The sequence below is a fragment of the Nicotiana tabacum genome, chromosome 13 (assembly GCF_000715075.1).
Source record: "Nicotiana tabacum cultivar K326 chromosome 13, ASM71507v2, whole genome shotgun sequence".
In the NCBI taxonomy this organism is placed as follows: domain Eukaryota; kingdom Viridiplantae; phylum Streptophyta; class Magnoliopsida; order Solanales; family Solanaceae; genus Nicotiana; species Nicotiana tabacum.
The window spans coordinates 37113255-37122113 of record NC_134092.1 but is presented as its reverse complement, the minus strand read 5'-3'; positions in this window follow the sequence as shown (position 1 = coordinate 37122113).

The window sequence follows — 8859 nt, the reverse complement described above, 5'->3', positions numbered from 1 at the left end:
GAGGATTGCCCCAGATTTAGGAGGGGTGCACCTCCACAGATTTCTCAGGCCCCACCTATTCCACAGGGTCCTCAGGCTTCTCAGGCCATGATTACTGCACCAGTTGCCACTTCACCTGCACAGCCAGCTAGAGGTGGAGGTCGGGCAGGTAGAGGTTGCCCTAGAGGGGGAGGCCAGGCCAGATATTATGCCCTTCCTGCTAGGACAGATGTCGTTGTATCCGATTCTATTATCGCATGTATTATTCCAGTCTATCATAGAGATGCATCAGTCTTATTTGATCCAGGCTCCACTTACTCTTATGTGTCATCTTATTTTGCCCCGTATTTGGGCGTATCACATGATTCCTTGAGTTCTTCTGTTTATGTATCTACACCTGTGGGTGAATCTATTATTGTGGACCGTGTGTATCGATCGTGTTTAATTGTTATCAGTGGTTTTGAGACCAAAGCTGATTTATTATTGCTCAGTATGGTGGATTTCGATATTATTTAGGCATGGACTGGTTGTCGCCCTATCACACTATTCTTGATTGTTATGCCAAGACGGTGACGTTGGCTATGCCAGGTCTACCGCGGCTAGAGTGGAGAGGTAGCTCAGATCATGTTCCTAGCAGGGTTGTTTCATTTCTTAACGCTCAACGAATGGTTGAGAAGGGGTATGATGCATATCTGGCCTATGTAAGAGATGTTAGTATTAATACTCCTACCGTGGAGTCAGTTGTCGATTTATAAAGGGTTTCTCTTCTATTGCTACATCTATGACCAAATTAACCCAGAAGGGTGCTCCGTTCAGGTGGACCAAGGAATGTGAGGAGAGCTTCCAAAAGCTCAAGATAGCTTTGACTACAGCCCAGTATTGGTATTACCTATAGGTACAGGATCTTATACTGTGTATTGTGACGCATCGCGTATTGGTCTCGGCGCAGTGTTGATGAAAGACGGTAGGGTGATTGCCTGCGCGTCCAGACAGTTAAAGGTGCATGAGAAGAATTATCCTGTACATGACCTGGAGCTAGCAGCTATTGTTCATGCCTTAAAAGTTTGGTGGCATTATTTGTACGGTGTCCAATGTGAGGTCTACACTGATCACCGGAGTCTACAACATCTGTTTAAACAGAAGAATCTTAATTTGTGGCAGCGGAGATTGTTGGAGTTGCTTAAGGATTATGATATCACCATTCTCTATCATCCTGGGAAGGCCAATGTAGTGGCTGATGCCTTGAGTCGTAAGGTGGAGAGTTTGGGTAGCTTATCATATTTACCAGTAGCAGATAGGCCTTTAGCCTTGGATGTTCAGGCCTTAGCCAACCAGTTTGTCAGGTTGGATGTTTCCGAATCGAGTCGAGTTTTGGCTTGTGTGGTTTTGTGATGATCCAAAATATCATCTTTAAATTCAATAATTAATTCTGTGATCGAAGACCTCGAAAAGCACTATTTATTATTCCTCGACTTGCTTGCATAGTCCGTAAAATTTTCCAAAAAGTTTTTATATAAAAAATGGATTAAAATGAGAATTAGAGCTTTAAAACTCAACAAAGTTGACTTTACTCAACATTTTGATCAAATGGACTCAGATTAGTGTTTTGACAGTTTAGGAAGATCCGTATCGTGATTTGGGACTTGGGCGTATTCCAGGAATCAAATTCCGAGGTCCCTAGCCCCAGATATGGAATTTTAATAAAAAATTAAAAGTTTAAGTTCAAACAGTGACCGGATGTCAAATTATGTACAAACGATGCTGGAATAGAATTTTGATAATTCCAACAGTTCCATATGGTGATTTTGTACTTAGGAGCATGATCAGAATTTTATTTGGAAGTCCGTAGTGGAATTAGGCTTGAAATGCCAAAAATTGATTTTTTGGGAAGTTTGACCGGGGGATTGACATTTTGATATCGAGGTTGGAATCCGATTGTGAATATTGGAATAGGTATATTATGTCATTTATGACTTGTGTACAAAATTTGAAATCATTCTGAATTGATTTGATGTGTTTCGGCTCAAGATATAGAATTTGAAAGTTCAAAGTTCATAGATTTTGATTTGAGGTACGATTCGTCGTTTTGATGTTGTTTGATGTGGTTTGAAGCCTCGACTAAGTTCGTATTATATTTTGGAACATGTTGGTATAATTGGTTAAGGTCCCGAGGGTGTCGGGTGGATTTAGGAAGGTAAACTGAATGGATTTCGGACAAAGAATGTTACTGGAAATTTCTGTTGCAGAAATTTCTGGTGCGTGGAGCCAACGTTGGAAGCTTATATCTCGCAATTCATAAAGAATCAGAAAATTTTCAAAACATGAAAGTTGTAGTTGTTTGATTCTATTTTCCAAAAAGTTAAACCATTCATTATTTGGACATTCGTACAGAAAGTTATGATGAATTGAATAAAGGCTAGTAGAGCTGTTCCTCCAGAAATTTCTGATGCGTGGAGCCGAATTTGGAAGCTTATATCTTCCAATTCATAAGGAATCGGAATAATTTCAAAACATGAAAGGTGTAGTCGTTTGATTCTAGTTTCCAGAAAGTTAACCATTCATCATTTCGACATTTGTATATATAGTTATGATCGATTGAAAGAAGGCTGGTACATGCAAGTTCTGGTAGACTTTTAGTGACGGAAAATGGACTTTTAGTAACGGATGGGCAGAAACTTGAGGACCAAAAATGGTCATTTCCTTCATTTCGTTTTGAATTTTTGGACCACGGTTCTTGGAAGATTTTCACGGGAAAATATTGGAGTAAGTGTTCCTTATCCTATATTGATTATATTTCATGATTCCATACTCATTTATATCATGAATCCGTGAATTTATAGAAGAAAAATCAAGATTTTTGCAAAATCTTCCAGCAACGAAAATTTAAGATTTGGAGGTCGAGTTGTTATCGGAATTTGGTAAAATTGGTATGGGTGGACTCGTAATTGAATGGGTTATCGGATTTTGTAAGTTTCGCCAGATTCCGAGATGTGAGCCCCACGGGCAAATTTTGAGCTAATTTCGGATTTTATTGAAAAATGTAATATTTTCTTACGAAATTGATTACTATAATTTTTGTTGACTGTATCAAATTAATTATGACTAGATACGAGTCGATCGGAGTCGAAAAATCGAAAAAAAAAGCATAATACTTGGTTAAATTAGAGCAAGTCGAGGTAAGTGACTTGTCTAACTTTATGTGGGGGAAATTTCCCTTAGGATTGGTATTGATGTGATTATTGAAATGTGTTGAAAGTCGTGTACACGAAGTAATGAGTGTGTACACAGGCTAAATGTGAAAGATTATATTTTAAATTGTGTAGATAACTATTGCGCATTTATTAAATTATTTTATCTTGTTATATTTTTCATCATTGATCTGAAATATATACTTTAAATTTTTTTGACCTTTTCCTACTAATTGTTTTACCTGTTTAATTGAAACTTGGTTTGTTTTATTTTGTGCATTATTTGAAGGTTGATTTTCTTTAAATTAAATATTATTAATATGAAGTATTTGACATTTTTAAACTTGATATTGAAGCAACGTATTAAATATTTTGAAATATTATTTTTCTGAATTATTTATTCCTAAATATTTTTGTAAGATTTTCGTACTCATTGTGATGGAGCCGTGAGCTCTTTATTGTGGAAAAGTATTATTGATGATTTATTTTGGCATGAGCTGTGAGCTCTTTATTGTGAAAAAATATTATTGATGATTTATTTTGGCATGAGCCGTGAGCTCTTTATTGTGAAAAAATATTGTTGTTGAATTATTTTGGAAAGTTAAATTATTTGAGCACTTGAGGTACAAATTGTGATATATTGTGATATTCGTACGCATGCGGTGGTATAAGGTCTGGGTATTGAAACGCATGTGATGAGATAAGGGTGGCTTGATACGCGTAGCTAGTAGGGAGAACTACTAGAAGTCATGCGGTGTGATAAGGATGGCTAAAACGCGGGATGCTATTTCGTGAAAAATATTTTCTATCAAATAAATTGTGAAAGCTCCAGGGGTGAGATAAAGAACTGAGATATTGTGAATTTATTTATGATTTGGAACTACGAGGCGATACCTCGGGAGTGCCCTTGTTGATATTGATTTATGGCCGTAGTTTCCTTTGATTTTTTTTGTGATCTTTCTTAAAGTTGAAAAGAAATTCTATTTTGTTTCCACGAGGTTTATTTGCCATTATTTTGTTTAATTAAATATGACATACTACTTGATTCATTTCCGTTGTTATTTTATCTTACTATATTGTTTAAACATTTTTGCCATATAAATATTTATTCTCCAGTAGGGCCTGACCTGACCTCGTCACTACTCTACTGAGGTTAGGCTTGGAACTTACTGGGTACCGCTGTGGTGTACTCATACTACGCTTCTGCACATCATTTTGTACAGATCCAGGTACATCTTATCAGACCATGCATCAGTAAACTAGCTGTACGAGGAGACTTCGAGGTATATCTGCCAAGGAGACTTCAAGGTATATCTGCCAACGCCCGCAGACTCCGGGGTCCCCTTCTATTCTTTTTATGTTGCTTCCTTATTTTCTTTAGACTCTGTTATATAGAGACATTGAGGATAAATTCTTAGAAGCTTGTGACTTATTTCTACCGGGTTTTGGGAGTTGAAATTGTTTGAATTATAGTTTATTTATTTCAGATATTTATTATTATTTCGCATTGATAGGCTTACCTAGTCTTAGAGACTAGGTACCATCACGACATCCTAGAGAGGAAATTTGGGGTCGTGACAAGTTGGTATTAGAGCTCTAGGTTCATAGGTGTCATGAGTCACAAGCAGGTTTAGTAGAGTCTTGCGGATCGGTACGGAGACGTCTGTACTTATCTTCGAGAGGCTATGGAACTGTTAGGAAATATTCACTTCTTTGATTCCTTATCATGCGCCTTTGTTGATTTCAAAGTTCTATCTTATAATCCTTTGTATCCACTCATGTATGACATTACACACTCGATATCAGTTGTGCGTCGACGGTTCGTGATGCTGCAAATTTACTACGAGGGAGCCAGAGATGCTCAAACATTGCCTCAACGTGTTGTTCCGACTGAAGATGCGGGCATATTGAGAGATCACCTAGTGAATCATGTGGGGGTGCAACAGACGTTGGCGTATGGTTGATTTATACGAGCTTTGAAGGTTATTATTGTGGATCATCAGACGTTGTGACCTATGACTTCGCACCGAGTGGGGGGAGTCCACTACCAATAGGTGGATTGCGGGGTCATGTGTTATATCAGTTTTGGCCTGAAATGTATATATGTGGTACCGAAAGGTTCCCTAAAATTTACACATGTTTAAGACATGAGGTTTTGTAGAGGATAAGGTTAGGACTTGCTGTATGTCCGCCTCCTTAATAATTCTATACTTCAGTACCAAAGGAGTTATAGAAACAACTCTAAATTTACATAAGGTCTACTCAGCGTGGACATCACAGTTGCGGATTTTGGGGTGCTTTGGAGGAAGTATAGTTGATGACGAGATTCTGGACTATGTGGTTCGTGCCAAGATTTGTCTGTATGGAGCTCTACTTTTGTGATCGTTGTGTATAAATAGGGGTAAGGGTTACCCCAAAGAAGAATCGAAGAGTATGTTAAGAGATGGGTCAGCTCAACAGTGTTGAGTCAGCATAACAAAAGAAGAAATTTGCCTTGGGAAAGATAATTCTCTATCAGTGTTCGTGGCAAACTTATGAAGAGGGTAGACCAGCCAATGCAACACCGCCTACTTGGCTCAGTTCTCAAAAATGCTTTTGAAAGAGTTTGTTTCTCGAACTCTCTGTAATGCATGGCGCATAGGGTTTGAACGGTTGTGTCACGTCACCATTGACGATGTCAAAATATGCCATCAAGTTCAATAAGTTAGCCCGTCAAACTCCTACTTTGCTACCTACAGCCAGAGGTCGAGTCCACAGACGCATTAAAGGACTCAACTATGATTGTAAAATTTTTTTACGACTCGGGAGCTACAAGCTGATACTTCATTTCTGCTAGTTGTACAAATTGTCAAGATATTAGAACGTGTTCGGGGTGAGGAAAAAGGAAACTTAGGAGACCAAGACGTCTGGAGGTTCTGGGAGATTCAGTGGATTCTACTCTGGAAGGGCTCAGGCAGTCGGCCAACCCAGTCCGCACATCGGATTACTCGGGGTGCTCCAGTAAGTTCTTTTAATGCACCACCGACATGAGTTCCTACAATGGTTTATCTGGCACATACTCAATATGAGCAGCCTAACCCGCAAAGGGGTTGTTATGCATACGGTGATACTAGACACATCATGAGAAAATTGTCATAAACTTGGGAGAGACTTATTTCATCAAAGCATTCAGGCTACGTGCCCTATTGCAGTTACTACACCACCCACACGACCAGTTAGGGGTGGAGCACAGACGGGTAGAAGGCGTCCTAGAGGTGGAGACCCAGCCATTGATATATTTATTTTATGGTATGGCGGAGGTTGCTACATCAGTTAGTGTCGTTATAGGTACGACCTTGATATAATATAAAGGAATAATTTCCTTAACTTGATTCGATTTTAAGTATCGAGACGAGTCCTCCTATTGTGCTCCACTTATGAGTGAGCTTCATAATTCTATAATCTACTTATGTGTTTACCCCTGTTGGGAGATTTTATGGAGATAACTACGACTATCATTTCGTGTTGGTCACTAATACGAGCTGCGAGGCTAAATGTGGCTTTCTGTTACTCATTTCGGTAAATTTTGATGTAAATTTTGAATAATTAATTACAAATTATGAATTATATGCTCTATCGGTGCGGGGTTCATTATGTGTTGTGATTTGGTGTAACTAAAATTATTTAAAGGAGAAAATGGAAATTTTCGATTGGCACGATGTGCATATTACTTTTGATTCAGAACTAAGGCGGGATCCTCACATTTTTATATAAAATGATATGTTTAAACCGGGCTACGAGTTGCGGTGGAAGTTATATAAAGACGAGATCCTTGTGAGGAAAATTCTTGTGTTTAAGTTCTCCCTTGTGAAATTAAATTTGTACTACAGTACTAATAGGGAGTCATGCCTGTTAGGCTTATTTGAAAATTCTTATATGAAATTCTCTGTGCATAGTTGTCAAATTCATGTTGTAATTATTAATTTTTAACCTACGAGGTAGGTGCCCGCCTAGGTGGCGTTAAATGTGACTCGTTAATTCGAGTAAATAATTATGAAGTCTTCATGCCTCGCATCTAGTTATTAGTATTGTGAAGGTTTGCAACGAGATTTTTGTTAACATGAGGTTAAATGACGATTCTGTAATTAATTATGAACAACTATTAAGACCAAATTGACCTAAGAGGGTGCCCCATTTACAGGGTCAGACGAGTGTGAGTTGAGCTTTCAGAAGCTCAAGATCACTTTGACTCCGACACAAGCGTTGGTATTACTTACATGTTCAAGGTCTTATATTGTGTATTGTGACACGTCGCGTATTGGTCTCGACGCGGTGTTGATGCAAGACTGTAGGGTGATTGCCTATGCGTCCAGACAGTTAAAGGTACATGAGAAGAATTTTTCGATCCACGGCCTTGAGTTAGCAGCTATTATTCGTGCCTTGAAGATTTTGGTGGAATTGTCCATTGTGAGGTCTAAACCGATCGCCGGAGTCTACAACATTTGTTTAAATAGAAGGATCTTAATTGCGGCGGCGGAGATGGTTGGAGTTGCTTAAGAATTATGATATCACCATTCTCTATCATCTTGGGAAGGCCAATGTAGTGGCTGATGCCTTGAGTCATAAGGCGGAGAGTTTGGGCAGCTTAGCATATTTACCGGTAGCAGAGAGTCCTTTGGCCTTGGATGTTCAAGCCTTGGCCAACCAGTTTGTCATATTGGATGTTTCCGAGCCGAGTCGAGTTTTGACTTGTGTGGTTTCGCAGTCTTCTCTTTATGATCATATCAGGGAGCGTCAGTATGATGACCCCCATTTGCTTGTCCTTAAGGATACAGTTTAGCACGGTGATGCCAAGGAAGTCGCAATTAGAGATGACGGTGTATTACGGATGCAGGGTAGGCTATGTGTGCCTAATGTAGATGGTTTGCGTGAATTGATTCTCTAGGAGGTTCACAGTTCGTGGTACTCCATACATCTGGGTGTTGTGAAGATGTAGCAGGATTTTAGGCAACATTACTGGTGGAGAAGGATGAAGAAAGACATAGTGGAGTATGTACCTCGGTGCCTAAATTGTCAGCAGGTGAAATATGAGCATCAACGACCAAGTGGATTGCTTCAGAAGTTGGAAATTGCAGAATGGAAATGGGAGCGGATTACTATGGATTTCATTGTTGGGCTCCCACGAACTCGGAGGAAGTTCGATGCAGTTTGGATGATTGTGGATAGATTGACCAAGTCAGCTCATTTCATTCCTGTGATTACTACTTACTCTTCAGAGCAGCTGGCTCATGTATATATTCGCGAGATTGTCAGACTTCATGATGTACCGGCATCTATCATCTCTAACCGGGGTACACAGTTTACCTCACGGTTTTGGAGGGCTGTACATCGAGATTTGGGTACTCGTGTGGAGTTGAGTACAACATTTTACCATGAGACAGACGGGCAGTCCGAATGCACTATTCAGATACTGGAGGATATGCTTCGTGCTTGTGTGATAGATTTTCGGTGTGCTTGGGATCAGTTCTTACCACTTGCGGAGTTTGCTTACAATAACAGTTGCCAGTCAAGCATTCATATGGCTCGGTATGAGGCCTTGTATGAGGCCTCATATGGCTCGGTATGAGGCCTTGTACACAGGTATTTATGTGATTGGTATTTAATAGGATTAGATCACTATTGCGCATTTATTAAATTATTTTATCTTGTTATA